The 19042-nt window shown below is 46.4% G+C and overlaps 1 protein-coding gene and 1 long non-coding RNA gene across 14 annotated transcripts in view; one reads left to right on the top strand and one right to left on the bottom strand.

Moving 5' to 3' along the window:
- The window catches only part of MSI1 (musashi RNA binding protein 1), a 287638-nt gene that overhangs the window by 127708 nt on the left and 140888 nt on the right, over nucleotides 1–19042 (bottom strand). The window lies entirely within an intron of this gene.
- LOC138492537 (uncharacterized) overlaps nucleotides 1–19042 on the top strand; it is a 209045-nt gene that overhangs the window by 79815 nt on the left and 110188 nt on the right. For both annotated transcript variants that reach the window (XR_011276221.1, XR_011276220.1), the window contains exon 2: nucleotides 13320–13400. This is a non-coding gene — a long non-coding RNA (uncharacterized lncRNA). The remainder of the gene's footprint in view (nucleotides 1–13319; nucleotides 13401–19042) is intronic.

Below are 19042 nucleotides of genomic sequence, written 5' to 3' on the forward strand. Positions count from 1 at the left end.
GGTTTCAGTGGGGTCACCTATGCGGGTCAGTTGACCTTGGTATGGTCGTAATTACTGATTGGTGGTCTGCAGCTCAAGGCGCCTGAGCTATATGAGCCGGGTGCTGCCATTTCTGAATCGGTCAGCCATGTCATGGCATTCACCTGGGTCCATCATGGACCCCCTCCAGGACATGTTTGTTCAATCTGCTCTACCCGAATCTCAGCTTGTGACTATCACACCTGATAAGCCTGGATTTGCAATCACGATTCCATTGCGAACCATGGCCACATGCATATCTTGCCTCACAGGTTGCACTTGACGCTTGCAAGTAGTACTCGTAAATGGCGAACATTTCAATAACTGAATTCATGGCATAAATGTTCTCTGCCGGTATGGGGCGATATCCTTACTGAGGTCAAGGATGGTGGTAAATTCTTGGGGGATCCTTCATTTACATTCTCAGGGGTAGGCATCACTATAGGTGGCTGCTTCCCTGGCCTACAAGATCCCTCTCAACTAATTTCCTAGCCTTAATAATGCCTTCGCACCACACAAGGCATTTCCTTCTAGACTCTGGCCCCATATAGACTTTGACCCCATATTTCTTTGTGGCTGGCCATATCCAACTCCCCAGTTGTGGCTGCAGTGTGAAAAATTCTTCCCAAGGCAGTTAAACAGCCCCTCTATGCAACCAAGAAGCTAGAACTGAAAGTTCATTCTACTGGTGCAGCACTGAGGACTAGCTATTTTCAAATGCGATTTTGAGTAGAATAGACATACAAAATACAGACCGATTTAATTATTCCCGGACAAGCAGTCTTGAGAATGTATTATGGTCACAGATGGTCCCCCTGGCACCTAATTATAGATGGAGCAAATGTGACCTATTAAGCGGCACCTGAAGGAGCTCAAAGCATATGTTAACTTGGACACTTCTGTTTATGTCCATCAGATTTCTGGCTCAGGCATGTTCGGTCTGCATGCCGAATGGGACATACATTAGAATGTCCATTTTGAGGAGTTGTAGCAGATGGTAGTTTTATCAGAACTCTATACCTATGTGATCTTTTATTCAAAGGCTGCAGCTGCATGTTCAAGCCCTAGAATGATGGTAGTAAACCATCATCTGTACCACTCTATTGCAACCCTGTCTTCAAATAATCTTCTAGATTACATGACGGAAATTCAGCAGCTTGTCAGGGCCCTACATAACAGCAAAAAAAAAATCCAGGACTCCTCAAAGCACTCTCTTCGATGGACTATGTGGGTGCCCCAGTTTACCAACTGCATGGGATCACGTTTCTCCAGATAAATGGTAATGGGAAATGGTGGCCCTTGTTCACATTCTTGAACTTAAACAGTTTTTTGACAAAACAATGTTTCTAACAAGAACATATTTACATTTGCTCCATCAATATCATGCAATTCCTTTAATTAAAAATCAAATACCTGGAAGGGGTTTATTCAATATGCATGTTAATATGTACAAAGTCTCCGCACATGTGCCTTGTGCTTCAAAAGAAGATAGAGGATTTTCAACAGACCTTCCTTCACATAGTCTGTCTTGTGTGGAGCACCCTTAAGCCTCCGGGTCAGTGATGCGCGACATAAATGCAATACATAAATAAATAGAAGGCCACCCAACTACCTGCTAGACCAGGCATCTACCTGTGCAATACACTGCTTTTTGGAAAGTCTAAAGATAATGTTTTTGCCCTATTTGTGGGAATTCATTGTAGTACTACCCATGCAGAAATGAGCTGCTTTTGAGCCCATGTGGAACTTCGATTTGAAGTTCCAGTGTTGTAAAAAGGGCTTCTTAGTGGTGATACCATCAGTCAAGAAGGTGAGCAAGATTCAGGTCTTGCTGGCTGAGTTCACTGTATTCCACAGAGATATAGCGGTTTACATGACATGGTCAATTTCTGCCTAAAGTAGTACACAAGTTCCATTACTTACGTCCATTCATTTGTCAACCTTTTTCCAACCAGTTGATGCCCAAGCTTTGCCCACACTTAATGTTAAAAGGGTTCTCAGATATCACCTCTAGACGAATAAAGAATTTAGAGCGACTAATCAGCGCTTATTTCCATCCAGTCCAGTAAATATGTCTGCAAAAAGCCCATGTGGGCTTTGCTAATAGAAAGCGAACAGAATCCTGCCGGATTGTCCCGGGTCATATTTCTCATCTTTTAGCACAAGTATCAATCGCAGAGATGTGTACAGTAGCTTTGTGGAAATAAATCTGCTTCTTTTGCAAGAATTGGTTTGCTTCCACCTTTCTATTCTACGACAGGTGAATACAATCATAATCTGTGATTAATGTAGCGCTTCACGTGGTTCTGCTTCTAGGTGCTGTAATAATCATTGTCAGTATTATCCAATTGTGGTGCTCTAGTATCAGCCTTGGAAGAATGAAGGGCGGAGTCGGCCCAACCAGGGTGTCTAACTCATGTGCCAGGGCAACGTCCTGTTTAACAGGCGACTGTGTAGAATATGATATATTGGTCGAGCTCTAAACTATAATGAACCATGGTGTCTAGTTATCTCTTATTCATACAGGGAGAATCCTTTGCTGGATGAGAAAAAGTTACTTACCTGCACAGAACTGGAATCCATGACAATCCACCCTTGTACCCTGCACTCAAGGTCGCGGATTAAACAATGCAAGCTTGAACTAAAGTCGCTCTATTGGTTTCCAGTTTGGTTGTCAGATGGCAACCAGCCCACACAAACATTTAAAGAGACAGAAATACTTTCTAATATATTAAGATGTCAACAAAATGAAAGATGTGCCATCAGCTTTGTATGGTGCTGAAAAATGGGTGTATTCAATATGTTAGTCATTGACCTCAGGACAGAACACATATCTGAAAAGAATCTTGGGGTTCTCCAGGTACTCTGATGACGCCACTAAGCATGGAGCTCGAAGTAAGAGGTATTTAGGAGAAACAATGATAAGGCCTCTTCCCTGGTGGACTCATGCATGGTCTTACCACGAGGCCTCAAGCTCTAAGCGGTTATACATGAAAAGGTTACTTTGCTAAATAGTGAACAAACGCCCTAGCTTTTTTATGTACAAAAGACACACAGTTTGAGATTGAGTGGCCCAGTTGTCCTCACAATGGCCCAGCGGAGAGAAGGATGTTCTCCAAGTCTGTGGAGATGTGATCCCACCAGAGGAGCCACAATCAACAGAAACAGAAGAGGGCCAGAGACATGGAGCTGCACAGCAGTACAACACCAAGAGAGCAGTGTGGAGATTAGATGTAGAGTGAGCCGTGCAGAGACGACAAATGGAGAGAACAACACGCCGCTGAAGGGCTGATGGAAAGTGTACTGACTAGATTGACCTGTGAGCTGCCTTCATAGTTGAGAATTGTGTGACGAGCTGTCAAAGAAAATGCCAAAGATTAAAGCCACTGAGAAAGGAGTGGAATTTTACAAATAGTCACGGAGGAAGGAAGTCCTGTTAACTGCATGCAGCACAGTTTAGAAGGTGCCTCCTCAGTACGTGTTGACAGATACTGAGAGCCCGAGATAGGCAACGGTGACAAGCGGCAAACAAACTGATTAAAGGAAGGTACTGGGAGGGAGGTGAAGGACAACTGACATGGAAGAGAGGAGGTGGAGGACAACAGGTAAACCTGGGGTATATGACAGGGAAAACCCAAAGAAAAGAAGCCTTAAGGTTGAGTACTATGGTATTGGCCGTACCAAGAGAAGAACAAGTTACTTTCTTACCTGGTAACGTTCTTTCGACGGGATGTTCCTCCGACGTATTCCTTATCTTTGATATACGTTTCCAGCTTGCTGGCCTCGGAACTTTTTTCTCTGTAGAGGGCGCTGCGCGTCAACGTCCGCCGAGTCAATGTCCCTCGACGGCCACCGTATCGGCGCCGACGTCACCATGCCCATAAATAGACACGCGCTGCGTCCGTTGCTCAGTTCCGTTTTGTAGTATAAGAAAGACATGCTTGAATTGGTTATTAACCTTGAAGGAGCGAAAGCTGCAACCACAAGGGAAGTTATCACTGCGGGGATGGATGGGAAGGGCGATAAGGAATACGTCGGAGGAACATCCCGTTGAAAGAATGTTACCAGGTAAGAAAGTAACTTGTTCTTCGAAGGGATTGTGTCCTCCGACGTATTCCTTATCTTTGATAGACTCCCATAGCAGTGGTATGTAATTGGAGGAGGGAGTGATAGTGTTATATATCCCTTTAGGGATGGACCGAGTGTAATACGGCTTTGCCAAATCTGGTCTCTTGAGCAGTGGAGGAATCCAGGTTGTAAAATTTTGTGAATGTATGTGCGGACGACCATGTGGCAACCACACATGTCCCGGACCGGTACCCCTCTCTGGAGAGCCGAAGAAGCTGCGATACCCCTGGTTGAATGAGCCCTGAGGTTTTGGGGTGGCTCTTTCCCTGCTAGTCTATAACATTCCAGGATGGCCAAGATAATCCACCTGGAGATGGTTTGTTTTGTTATGGGTAGTCCCAACTTGTGACCCAAGTATCCTACAAACAGCTGGTCTGCTTGCCTGATTCTAGCCATTCTGCTGATGTAAAAGCTGAGAGCTCGCCTAGGGTCCAGCCTGTGTAGCCTTTCCTCCTCTTTCCCCGGATGGGGAGGAGGGTAGAATGAAAGCAAGGTAATTTTCTGAGTAATATGGAATTCAGAAACTACCTTTGGGAGAAAATTAGGCTTCACCTGGAGGACAACCTTGTGCTTGTGGAAGATTGTATGTGGGGGTTTACAGGAGAGAGATTGAAGCTCACTCACCCTTCTAGCCGATGTTAGTGCTACAAGTAGGACAGTTTTAAGTGTGAGAAATCTTAATGCGCAAGAGTGAAGTGGCTCGAATTAAGAAGTTTAAGACTAATTTTAAGTCCCATAATGGAACCTGGAATTGTTTGAGGGTAAACACTAGTCAGACCCTTGAAAAATTGTACCACTAGAGGAATTTTGAAATACGATGGTTCCTCCGCAGTGCGCTTGAAGATAGAAAGCGCTGCGAGATAGCCTTTTACAGTGCCAACTTGAAGGCCTGAGTTTGCCAAGTAGAGTAGAAACGATAGCACAGTTGGTGTACTGCATGAAAAAGGGTCGATATTCTCTTCCCTACACCAGCTGCAAAACTTGTTCCAACGGCAGCGGTATAAAGACTTTGTTGCTGGTCTTCTGGCCGAAAGCAACACCTCCATGAAGTTATCAGGGAGATCCCAATCCTTGTACCTCAACCTTTAAGAAGCCAAGCGTGAAGGTTGAGGGTTCTGATGTCTGGATGGAGAACCTGGCCTCCCTTCTGCGAGAGAAGATTCTCTTTGAGTGGAAGACGGATTGGAGGACAGATGGACATATCTAGAAGGTCCGGGTACCACGTTCTCCTGGCCCAGTCCGGGGCAATTAGGATCATGGTTTTCCGGAATCTTCTCAACCTCCTGATCATTTGAGGAATAACAGGGACTGGTGGAAACGCGTAAAGGAGTGGAAACTCCCAGTCCACTACGAACACGTCTCCCAGAGCTCCTCACGGGGGAAATTCCCTTGAACAGAACAGATCGCACTTCCTGTTGGTGCTTGTGGCGAACAGATCCACCTGAGGGGTTCCCCAAAGGGCAAAGATCTCTTGAAGGACTTCCTGAGCTAGCTCCCATTCGTGGGAGACTGTGCTCTGCCTGCTCAGAGCGTCCGCTGTCAAATTCTTCTCTCCGGCTAGATGGACTGCCGATAGAGAGATCCCTTCCCGAATTGCCCAAAACCAGAGCTGCATTGCCTCTCTGCACAGTGGTAGTGAACATACGCCTCCTCTTTTGTTGAGGTAGTGCATGGCCACCGTGTTGTCCGTCATTATCAGGGCATTTCTCCCCTATACTGATGGCATGAAAGCTTTCAGCGCTAGTCTGATCGCTCTCAGCTCTAATAGGTTGATATGTAGTCTGGACTCCGATGGAGACCAATGACCGCTGATGGTCAAGTCGTTGGCATGGGCTCCCCACCCTGTGAGCGAGGCGTCTGTGACTACTGTTATCTCTGGCCATGGTTGCCAAAACAGTTCTCCTTTCAAGATGTTCTCTGAATAGACCCACCACTGAAGGTCGTGGGCTACCTTGTCCGGAATCCGGAGGAGGTCTGACATTCTCCCAGAGAATTGTGACCACTGACTTCTCAGTGCCCACTGAAGAGATCTCATTCTCAGGCGAGCCTCTGGCACAAGGAAGATGCAGGATGCCATGAGGCCTAGCAACCTCAAAAGGTCGAAGGCTGGGAGACGTTGGGCATTTTGAAACTTGGTGACCATCTGTAGAATATCTTGAGCCCTCAACTCTGGTGGCGAGGCTTTTCCCAGGGAAGTGTCCAGGACCACTCCAATGAACTGGAGTCTCTGAGATGGTATCATCTGTGACTTCTTTAAATTGAGGGAGAAGCCCAGTCTGTGAAGGAAGAGGCAGACATAATCTAGCTGGGTCCAGGCCTGTTCCGAAGATAGGGCCCTGATCAGCCAATCGTCCAGGTAGGGATAGACGTGGATCCCTTCCCTCCTTAGACTCGCCGCCACCACCGACATCAGTTTGGTGAAGACCCTCCGGGCGGAGGTCAGCCCAAATGGCAGAACTGGAAATTGATAATGAGAGTTGCCAATTGCGAACCTCAGGTATTTCCTGTGCTTGAGATGGATTGCCACATGGAAAAAAGCATCCTGAAGGTCCAGAGATACCAGCCAGTCCTGGAGCTGGAGGGCCTGAAGGATCTGAGAGAGAGTTACCATCTTGAACCTGCCCTTCCTGAGGAACTTGTTCAATTCTCTTAAGTCCAGGATGGGTCTCAGTCCTCCGTCCTTCTTTGGTATGAGAAAGTAGGGGGGAGTACCAGCCCTTGTTCCTGTCCGCTACAGGTACCGGTTCTATGGCACCTTTCTCTAGCAGGTCCATAATTTCCTGCAAGAGGAACGGATCTGGAACTTTACGGGAGCTGTTCCCCGGTGGATGACTCTGAGGGATGTGTAGAAAGGGTAGGCAGCAACCTTGGGCAACTGTCTCCAACGCCCAAGCATCTGACGTTATAGCCTGCCATTCCGTCAGATGGTGATTTAACCTGCCCCCTACAGGTGTCTTGTGTGCAAAGGCCTCAGAGTGGTTTGGGGGCGGCTGATGCAGATGCAGAGGGTAAAGAGGCACCTGCTGCTGCTGCGGTCTTAGTACCTTTGACCCGTCCACCTCGGGTGGATCTTCTTTGGCCCCTTTGAGCCGGCTGTCCTCTGCCTTTTCCGAATGCGGAATAATAGCGAAAGGACTTTCCTCTCCCAGAGGTTCCTGAGGGGCGAAAAGGAGTTTGGCGGATAGCAGCTCCTAAGGATTTTGCTGCTGCTTTAGAAGTCTGTAACTTTTCCAGACTGTCATCAGCCTTTTTTCCGAATAACGAAGAGCCGTCAAAGGGCATATTCAAAAGTCTGGCCTGTACATCTGGAGCAAAGCCAGACTTTCGTAACCACGCATGCCTTGAAAAGGAGTTTGGCGGATAGCAGCTCCTAAGGATTTTGCTGCTGCTTTAGAAGTCTGTAACTTTTCCAGACTGTCATCAGCCTTTTTTCCGAATAACGAAGAGCCGTCAAAGGGCATATTCAAAAGTCTGGCCTGTACATCTGGAGCAAAGCCAGACTTTCGTAACCACGCATGCCTGCGGATTATTGTACTAGCCGCCATGGCCCTGCTGATACTGTCAGCGGAATCGATGCCAGTTTGAAGAGACTCACACATGGCATCTTTGCCATCTTGAATGATGTTAAGGAAGGCTTCCTTCTCCTCTCCATCGGGTATGCAGTCAGCTGCTGATGAAGCACACTCCCATAATGTGTGACTGAACCTGGCGAGCGTACAGGTGGCGTTGATGGACTTCAACGCCATACTACAGGCAGAGAAGACTTTCTTTGCCATAGAGTCGTACCTCTCGTCATCCCTGTCCTGTGGGACAGTAGGGTAAGCAGTCCTACTGCTGGATGAAGTTGCCGCTTGAACCACCAGGCTCTCTGGGGTCAGGTGTTTTGACAGGTATGCAGGGTCAGCAGCCGCTACCCTATACTTTGTCGACAGTCTTTTATTGACTGTTGGGATGACTTCGGGAGTCTCCCAATTGGAAGCAATTTTTCTTTGTAGGGCTGCATGGAAGGGGACCAACGGGTCCTCCTGTGGGCCTTTGTCCAATATATCCGTTAGATCATCCTGTTGAAAAACAGGTGAAGGCACAGACCAACCCATAAATTCAATTATTCTTGCCATCAGGGCTCTATATGGTGTTTCTGCATGTTCCCCTGGGTCTGGCTTTACAAAATCCACTTCTGGGGAAGTGTCAAGTCCACTGGCTTCATGAAGTGAGTCCTGTAGTTCCTTCAGCCTCCTTTCTTCAGAGGTGAAATCCTCTGCAGCAGGCAGTGAGGATCTCTGTAAACCAAAAGTTTCTTGGTCAGAGTCTTCTCTTTCTTCATAAATTGAAGAAAGAGCAGGGTATTCTCTCTGAAATGGAGTAAAGCCCATCTCTAGATCTGAAGGAGCCAAACTCGTTGTTATGGGACGAGAAAATGTTGACGTCGTCGACGCCGATGTAACCAGCCTCGAAGGCGCCGAAAATGGCGTTGAGAAAACTGGAAGGGGCCTCGAAGATTTCGAAAGGATCGGGATCCTACTCGAGGGCATCGACGACGGTCTTGCGTCGTGCCAGAGGCCCTTGAAAACACTGTTGGCTGTGGAGCCTTGGTCCTCTCTTTCATCGGCATCGGCGTCGACAATGGCGTTGAGTCGATCGACAGATGCGTCAAGGAACCCTTCGACAACGGCGTCGATGGCGCCGACCCTTGCATCGAGGGAATCTTCGACGACGGCGAAGGAACCCTCGACGACAGTGTCGAAGACGGTGCCTTCTTATCCGATGGCTCATCGCCCTTCTTACCCGGCGCTCTCGGGTGGAATGTTTCGCCGGGTGCTGCGACTCGCGGCGTTTTGATTTTTTGGGTTTTTCACCCGGGGTATCACCCTCAGCTGTCTTCGAGGGGGTCGAGGCTGCGTTCTCGAAGACGCTTAACATTTTCTTTCTGAATTCCTCCCACTTGGTTTGAGAACTGTGTTTGGTGGGACAGGAAACTCTTTCTGGGGACACCGAAGACGACGAGGAAGGGGACCTTCGACATCTCCTTTTCGAGAGTCTAGATCTCGACGAATGGTGGGAGCTGCTTCGAGATCTAGAATGGGAGTGTTTGACGGCAAGGAGACGAATGCCCCGACTCGGCCGACAAAACCTTCGAGGAGGTTTTGGCTGACTTACCTCTCTCGAGCTTCCCCTTTCGCTCCTTCAGGGCTTTCGCCGTCATGGACATACAGTCCTCACACTCTGAACAATGGTGCTCGGGCCCCAAGCACTATAAACAGACCCTTTGTGGATCCGTTATTGACATTTTTTTACCGCAGTCTCGACATTTCTTGAAGCCGGATCGCGGTGTCGTCGGTTCTGATGAAGAAGCCATCGAGAACGATAAGGAATATTCGTCGAATTAGGTATAGATTAACTGACTGAACTGAGCAACGACGTTCCGAGGCCCCACGAAGTGCGGAAAAACGGAACTGTGCAACGGACGCAGTGCGTGTCTATTTATGGCCATGGTGACGTCGGCACCGATAAGGTGGCCGTCGAGGGACATCGACTCGGCGGACGTCGACACGCAGCGCCCTCTACAGAGAAAAAATTTCCGAGGCCAGCAAGCTGGAAACGTATATCAAAGATAAGGAATACGTCGGAGGACACAATCCCTTCGAAATAGGACTACAACTACCAACATGCAATGCTTCTTGATTCTAACACTCCAAAAACATAGCGTGGCTACCCTGACAATAAAAAGATACTAAAGAAGCACTGAATATTGAAGTTGTGTTTCAAACACTCCCAAAACACAAGAACGCATAAGTAAAAGAGAACCAAGAGGAACTGCATGTTGTAAATTATGATCCCATAACTTCAGGAACATGGTGCAGTGGCTCTGAAAAGTGAAAAACAAACTCAAAGACTTAAATGTTGGTAGTCCTGCCTCCAATTCTTGATCCTATGGCAGTGTGGCTGTCAAAGGAAAAAAGAGCTACATGTTTAAAATGGCGACTCCTGACCATATCGCAGGATCGCTGACCATCCAAACAAAACCAAGAGAGTTGCATGTTGGCCGATGTATTGCTAATAACCCTAAATACAGCGTAGTGATGCAGACAACTCAAAGACAAGTAGGAAGACTGTCTGCTGGATCCGGGGCACTTACTCTCCAATCAGGATCTCATCTGGACATAAATTCCTCTACACCACTGACATAGACCACCTAGAAACAGATGCATACATAGTACCCATACACTTCTGAACTGCACACATCAACACACCAGCAAAGCCATCTTGCATTTTCCCTCTCTTCCCACTAAACCAATCCCCTCGCCCCCATTGGTTTTCTCAGATCCGCCAGATTGCCTGGAGACCATGCAAATGGCAGCAGAGGGTGGTATGAATTCTAGTAACATAGCATAAGTGATAATAACCAATATAAATGCATGTTGGGAATCATGGGTTTAACCATCAGTGACAACAGAGCAGTGCCGCTGATACTTCTTAAAAGAACCAAAAGAACTGAATGTTGGGTTCTATGATTCTAACCCTTCATCACCTACAGCAACTGAGACTGCGACAGAGAGCGAAAAGATAATCAACTCGGAACCTTGGGAACAAAAGGTGAAAACTAAACCTTCACAAGAAGCAGTCACTTGCACTTCAAAAATAGTCTTTTTACTTTTAAAATCAGAGTCCATTGTCTGCATTTTGCAAAGACGTTAAGACATCAAAATCCCTAAATCAACTATGTTTGAACTTCTATTCAATGAATAAGTAAAACATATTTAAAAAGGTAGTCAACATGGCATACTGGGAAAGGTTCGACTGTGTGTGCATAGTCAAATATAGAGAGGCAAACTTAACATGAGAAAAAAACTTCAGAAAAGAAGTTTACGTGCTATAAAGTTTACATTCATGTAGTTTTCAAACCTGCTCTTTCCAATCAGGTGTCTGACCGTTTATGGCCACTGAATCCATTATGGTCGGTATCATGGATGATATTGCTTTGCTTCACGACCATGGAGAGGTAGGAGCTTTGATTCTCCTTGACCTCTCAGCAGCTTTTGATACCATTGATCATGAGATTCTACTTCAGAGTCTGGAGGGCTGGAGTGTCGGGTGTTTTTTGGCAGAATGCTTACTAATAGTCTCCCTCCCCCCCTTTTAAATCTCTTCGTACAGCAGTGAACTGTGGGGTCCCTCAGGGCTCTGCCCCTTATCCCCTCTTTTGTTAACTTATTTTATGCGGCCACTGCCTAACTTAGTTGCAGATCATGGGATAAACTTCTGCACATATGCTGATGATACGCCGATCCTCTTCTGTTTAAATGCTCCAGCTTCTGATTCTCATTCTAGGTTGGAGGACTGTCGTTTAATCGGCAGGAAGATGGATGGCCAAGAACTGGCTTAAACTTAACAGGGATAAACGGAGGTCCTCCTGGTCCGGTCCCACACTTTGGGGACTCTGTGGACCTCGGACTAATGGCCGACCTCCTTGGGCCCGTGTCCCGAGCATGTTCTTGTAGTGAAAAGTATGGGTATTCAACTCATGGCCAGTGGTTCTAGAGAAGCCCACATCTCTCCAGTTTGTCAATCAGGCTTTGTTAAGCTGAAAGTCCTCAAAACAGTATTACAATTTTTTCCTCCTGAATCCTATTACTTAGTCCATTATGAGCTCTGTTGATTATTGCAACGGCATCTACCTCGGACAACCTGAGGTTCTGTTACAACGCCTACAGATTCTCTAGAACTAAGAGGCTCGTCTGGCTCTGGGAGCTTTTAGACTGTCACACTCTAAGTACTTACTCGGCCAACTCAACTGGCTCCCTATTATGAGCCGGGTCAAGATCAAGATTTTGAGTGTTGTGCATTGCGCCATCCATAAATCTGGCACAGAATCTTTTATGTCTGAGCTCAGTCCTTACAAGCCGATCAGAGCTCTCCATTCCTCTTTTCGCTCCTTGTATGTAGCTGTTCAGATAGCACAGGGAGTAGAGTGCTCGCTTTGACATCTGTGCAGAGCCTGCCGTCGCAGGTTTGAATCCCGGCAGGGCCAAACTCAGCCTTTCATCCTCCGAGGTCGATAAATGAGCACCACACTCTGTGGGTAATAATAAGCAGCACTCAGATACCCAAGGGTTCGTAGCGCTATATAAATGCAAATTATTATCATTATTATTCCAAGATTTCGTCGGGCCCGGGCTGGAGAAAGATCTTTGTCGGTGCTGGCCCCCACGCTTTGGAACTCCTTAGCAATGTATCTTCGCAATTTCCCTAACTATCTTCAGTTTCGGAGGAACCTGAGGTCATACCTGTTCTGGCCCTGCTTTGCATCCGTCCTCACATGTCTCCTACAAGCGTCTAGATGCCTCTTTTGGTCTTAGCTTTCGCTCTGTACATTTTCATACATTATATTATCTGTGCAAGGCAACTGGAGAGAGCAGTTAAGAGATGCATGCTTATGTTCATGAGAAAGTGTTTTGGAACACTTATAATTGTATTTATTACCATGGTATAAGGATAGCTTGTCTTAAACTAATGTCAAAAACACATTCTGCGCGGGTGCTCTGCAAGAATACTGACAATTGGTTTGTTCATTAGTCACAGCATAGTCCATAAATCCATCAACACTACACAAATGCACACCAACACTATATAGTCATACACCCAACAGCCATCCTCGACTCTAGACCCCCTCATGAATACAACTAACCAGTGTGCACGGCCGTAAACCCAAACTCTAAAATTGCATGACACACACCCAACAAAAACGCTAACACATATTCAAGGCACAAGTCCTACCCATACGGTCACAACACAGAGGGCCTCCCGAACCAACTCCCACACGCAAGACAACGCTTACAGATGCCAGTTCCTCCTGGTTCTGAACCTATCCTGTCATACTATCCCCACTAACACACCCAACCCTCCTCTCTTGCAGAGCCACGTGAGCGCCTGGAGACTGCCCTTGGGTGGTAGCAGTGCAATCAACATAACATAAAATAATTGCTCATTTCACCTGCAGGGCATGAATGCGCAGAAGACAGTTAATTGTCAATCTTATGTAACTGAACAATGGTGCAAGAAACAGTTTTTAGTGGTTTCATTAATTATACAAGAATTTACTTTTTTGTTCATTAACAAAGTTATTTGCAAATGTAAAATCTTTAACGATGCATAAAGCAAAGTGTTTTTTTCAGGGTCTGGCCTAGTGGCAGAGAATTATTCAATGAACGCGTTGCTGGAGAGAAAACGTTCATGGGGGGCTACCTTCGAAAATGGTAAGTAACGGGGCAGACATTCCACCCCACCCCCTCACTAAATGTTGGACGTTTTCTATGCACACAAGACTTTTCTGACATCTTCGGAAGAACCGCACACAAACAGAACTGAATTGAAAACTTTTCAACCTCACAAAACTAGAAATTAGCAATTGAAGGACAGAATAACAGCTTGGAATAGGCCTTAAAATATTGTAATGGCTACAGTAGAAAAACAGGGAGTAAGCAAGGGAAAAAAGGAAGATTCATGAGAATATTTGGACGAGAAAACATTTTATTTTAATGAAGGTGCTAAGCTCACAGGTCGTTAGCTTGGTTACTAAGGAGTTAATGGGTCAGATGAAGGCATTGTTAAAGATTTTGCACATATTACAGCGACCCACAAACTGAGAAACTACCAAAGAATAGGCATCAGCTATCATGTCTGGGAAAGGCTATAGTATAGAAATATTTAGTACTTTCTATTTTTAAATAATGAGGCCTTGTCCTACTAGTTGAGGATGTTTTCATGGGTGGAATAAAGAACAGAGAAATAGCTGAAGTCCCAAAGAGTGCAGAAGCTGATGTAAAGACAAAGCACTCCTAAACCCGGCCCTGCCCCCTTTACTCCCTATAAGGAGTAAAGGGGGCATATAAGTGTGCGATAGGTTCAGCCTCTCCTCTGTCCCCTCACCCTAGATAGGCGGCACACCACCGACATCTAGGGCCAGGGAACACCTGGAGGGGCGGTTACCTTAGTTGGAGTGTCAAATAGTGCTCACTAATTGATGATGGATAAATAACTAATTTGTACAGGTGTACAGTGATAATGTGTGACAATAAATTGGGAAGCTCTACTGGTTGTCCTCACCCATCCAGAGTCCCCTCTGCGTACACTGTTTATTAGTTAACCTAATCTGATTGGGTAAATGAGAATGTTCAGATTTAGGAGCGATTGTTAAAAGAGCTGGTGTTTGATAGGATAGGTTATTTATAACACGCTTACTAGCCAGAGGTTTCTACGTGCGGACCCGTGGATCAAACCTGTGTTGCTCCGGTTTGTCTTGCTTCCAAGGCGAGCATGTTGCTGCTGAGCTATCCTCCGGAGTTTCTCCTTGGGGTTTAGAACCTTGATATAAAGCAGAATCATAACATCTAAAAGTTGTAATATTAACTTCCTGATCCCCTAGTGTACCATTTTCATGCTTATTAAAAAGGTCTTCGTGTTTGGTACTCTGGGTAATTCTGGGAGAGGGAACTGTACAATGACAGCATGCCATTAGATATTTGGACATTAGGGAAATCTCATCCTCAGAAAAGCGTGAATACCGCGTCTCCTGACAGAGTCACCACTTCCCCTTGGCAGCCATCTCCTCCCATGTGATTCTCCCTCATGATATCACCCCCAAGGTCAGGATCAGGTTGTGGCTGCCTTCCCCATGTCACATGGGAGGAGACTTTAGGCTGGGGCTTAGTGATGACTCTGCAGGATTTATCACAGTGTCTACAATAAAGATTTACCAAAACAGGTCCATTTATCTGCGCAAAGTGAATTTGGAGACCATTTTGGCTGTTCCTAACCAAAGATTGTGGAAGGTGTCACAGAGTGGCCCACCACAAAGAACCACGCTGACCCCGATAGCTCGTTCAAAGATGTTTATTAAAATTCTTTACATATAGGATAGCTGTATCTCTTGTGGGAAAGGTATCTGAGCCTAGTGGGGCCTGGGATATTTGGCGCTAGGGCTGTCCCTCTCTCCCTGGTCTACTGTGGCTTTGTCCCCGCCTCCCTAACCCAGACCTCCCTATCAGGGATGTTAATAGCACCAGGATCGGTAACCCCTATCTGTCTTTCACTACCTGGGCTCCATGTGTTTTCCCCCACAAGTCATTAGCTATATGACTCCCTAGGGATATGCTAATCTTCCCTTTCCTACTCCCGCTTAGTAGTCTCATGGAGTAATGAATGGTGCCTTACACCCAGTGTCACGCTCGCTCCTTTTACATCCTCTTGTACCGGACCCTTCACTATACGGGTCTCTTAAGCGGTTTTTCCTCCAACCACATCACTGTCCCTCCAATCTCTCACTCTGCCTTTTCACCTCCACTCTTCGATCTTACTTCCTTTCCTACTCCTGTTCTTACTATTGCTCATACTTCCAACTCTGTTATTGTCTCTTCTGCCTTCATTAGACTACACTTCCCGCTTCTTACTATTCCTCTAGCTATAATCCGTTTCACTCTATGCCAATAAATACTCCTGTTCTCCCACTCAATGTCGCTCTTCCCACTCCGTCTCTACTACTGTTCCTATTCCGCTGCTACCACTATCCCTTTACTACTGTTACTTCTTCAGGACACTCAGGGATATGGTGCTCCGCTCACCCCTCTACCACCGACTACTACTCTACTCATTATTTTGTTCACTCGCTACTCTGCTCCCTCTGCCTACTATCTTTACTCACAACGACTAGAACTACCTCCGCCACTACTACTACTGCACTCTGCTACTCCTACTCCAATACTCGCACTCTCCCCTCGCCCACACAAACACTCCACAGGCCCCATCCTTATAATAGCCTCCACACTCCTTTTTCTCTCACATGCTCTGCTCTCTCTGACATAGTCATCCTCCATCACCTCCTGTCCTCACCCAACTAACCCACACCAAAGCAATCACACAGGATTACCTAACTACCCCACACCCGCCCAGGATTGCCCACTTACCTTAAATAGCTTACCTGGCTTCAGGGGGTGTGGCTTCAGGGGGTGTGATAGGATAAGGCCATGGGAGGGCTTCAAAAGACTGGTAAGTCCTGCTCCTTTCCAAATGGACCCTGCTAGTTTGGACGTTGTATTGCTCAAGGCCTATAGGGCCTTTTAAATTAATAATACTCCTTGGTGTCATAGTGGGGGGGAAAGGCTTCTCTAGGGGCCTTTTATTTATTAATATAAAAATAATCCCTGGTGGGCTAGTGGGGACCTCTTGTGGCTGCAGACTCCAGTAGACTATGTCTGTGTGAGTCTGCAGGTGCTCTGATGGACGCTGCACCCTTTGGTGCGCCGTCTATCCTCGTTGCGTCCTGCGGTAAGTGTTGTGTCATTTTTCAGCACCCCTTACCAGGGATGGCGCCGCAATCTCCGGTTTCTTCGTGGATGCAATGGGGCTCTCCTAGCCCCACCGCCGGCTTACTCTTCTGCCTGTGGCAGCTGACCCACTTTAGCTACGGCCTGGAGGCCATCATCTCTGCAGGTAAGGAGGGTTGGGGGGGCCTGCCTGCATTCAGGCATCCTTGTTGGGTTGCAGTGGGGTGAACACCCCCCTAGTCCCTTTGACAGGGCACCAACGCTGGCCCTGACGTAAAGGACACTCGTTTGTAAAGGTTATGCCATGAGAAACCCTTTCTATCTGATTTGGATGATGCAAATTAAGTCTCCTTGTGTTGTAGGGTGCTCGCCACCACACAAACACAGCAGCGAAGGGATTTTCCAGAGAGGTGGGCGTCTGGAGATAGGCATGTCTCAGGGCCAAAAAACTAATAAATGAGGCAGAAGATGAGGTCCTCATTTTTCCATCTGAAGGACCAGTGTTTTTCCTTTGTCCGCGTATAAGCAACTCACAAAGGTAAGGCCAACCATTAGACAGCGAAGTCCTTAGTAACTATCTCGAAATAGCCTTTTAAGCCTTACCATCGTGACATAGATTGTGCCAGGTCTATTGCTGATGTCACATTTTAAGAGGAGGCAGGGCCACCAGGGCTGCTTGAATTGTGCCAGTGGATAACAGAGCACACGCATGGCAAGAGCAGAGCTTCTCCTTAGATCCCAAAGCTAAAATACAATTATTCACTAGTAGAAATTCACTGTACTCCTGCAGGCTTGACAGCTGTGGTGGATTGACAAAACAAGTGGCACAAGAGCTTTGGTTTCAACTTCATTTTTCAGAAACAGGTGGGCTTGGGATGAGCTCCCTGGGATCTAAACATGTATCTTCAGTAAAAATAGAATATCCTTCATTGAAAGTGTCCCAAGGTGGCAGGTAGGGTCAAACTTTAACGTGTCCAGTAAAGAAATGTTATTCCTTTATACCGTGAGGAGTTGTCTCGCTCTGTGAGGATTATTTCCTCCAAGGCTTATCAGTCTACTTTGCCAGGCAGGGGAAAGAAAATGGTATTGGAGAAATCCCAACAGAACACTAAGTTTGTTCTTCCCAATGAAACAAGGTGCTCCCCTTGGGGTCGAAACATAGGATTAAGTATAAGACACTCACCATAGACACTAATGTACCTAGTCCAAAGTCCCTTTTCCTCTATACTTAAGGGTTATTCCGTCCTTTGGAGATGGGACCGCAACATGTTGTTGAGCAGCGCTCTAAATACATTTGAGTAAGCCTGCCAGTGCACATGCATGACCTCATCCCTCCCAAGAACCTCGTTTGGGCATGTTGCATGTTCTTGGCACCAACCGCCTGTCCTTTCAATTGTGTACACAAGGGCATATTATTCAGGGGATGGGCTGCGGTTCATATGGAGGAAAGAGGTCTATGGACTCGGAATTCAGTAGCCATTACGTCAAGTAACTTATTTCCTCCTAGGTCCAGTCCTCTTGCCTCCATACGTATGGGAGCTTGCACATCCCTCTACAAAAGGGAGGTGGGCAATGGAAGTAATTAACCCTACAAATACACAAGCAGGCTGAATAAATTAGCCAAAAATGTTATGGTGTCTACTCTAGAGATGGAATTCAATAAATAGTATCTATAGAAAGAGTAGGAAGTAGCCCCCATACCAGTTTTGCAAGTATCATGCAAAGCAATATGCCTCCGAAAGGCCACCAAGAATGCCTTCCAAACACCTTAGGATCTGCACCCTGCCTAATGTGCATGCAGCACCTCAGGGAGTTGAAGTTTGGATAGCTTGAGGGCTTCCAATATACAGCTTACCAACCATTAAGCAATAGTACCTTTGTTTGCACTAGGGCCTGGTGAAACTAAATCACAAAGAGCCAATTAGAAATCCTGAAACATTTGGAGTACTCCAGATAATCAGTCCAGACACACATCAACGAAATGAAGAGTCCTCTTCGCTTGCAAGGCAGACTCAGGAGAGAAAACTTGAAGAGTACTAGCCGAGTTGACATGAAATTCTGACACCACTTTGGAGACAATGTTAAGGTGAGTTGGAAGCACCACCTTTTCCTATGAAAAAGCAAGTATGGGTGTTCTGGCTATAGCACCTGCTGTTCGCTAATTTACGAGGTTATGTGGCGTCGACCAAAAAAGTCATCTTCCAGTACACCAGATTCCTGTGTGCAGAGGCAATAGATTCACGAGGGCTGAGAGAACAACATTGAGGTCCCAAGAGGAATAAGGTGGCTTGAGTGGTGGAAAAAGTGACCTCAGTCCATTTAAATGATGTGTGACAACAAGGTTCGATAGGCCTTAAAAGCCCATATGGACAATAAATATATCCTTCAACAGTTCAGCTTTATATCCAACCCCACAAAGTCTGACATGAAAGAACATTATCAAAAGAAGCAGACAAAGGTGTAATCTGTTTATTCAGGGACCAATGACAGCATTTTGCCCACTTACTTGAATGTTGGCTGCTGGTGGAGTCTTAGCTTGCTGCTTTCAGGACCTATAGGTTGCATTGTGACAATTT

Source organism: Ambystoma mexicanum, chromosome 10 (assembly GCF_040938575.1).
Source record: "Ambystoma mexicanum isolate Mex_15411 chromosome 10, UKY_AmexF1_1, whole genome shotgun sequence".
Classification (NCBI taxonomy): domain Eukaryota; kingdom Metazoa; phylum Chordata; class Amphibia; order Caudata; family Ambystomatidae; genus Ambystoma; species Ambystoma mexicanum.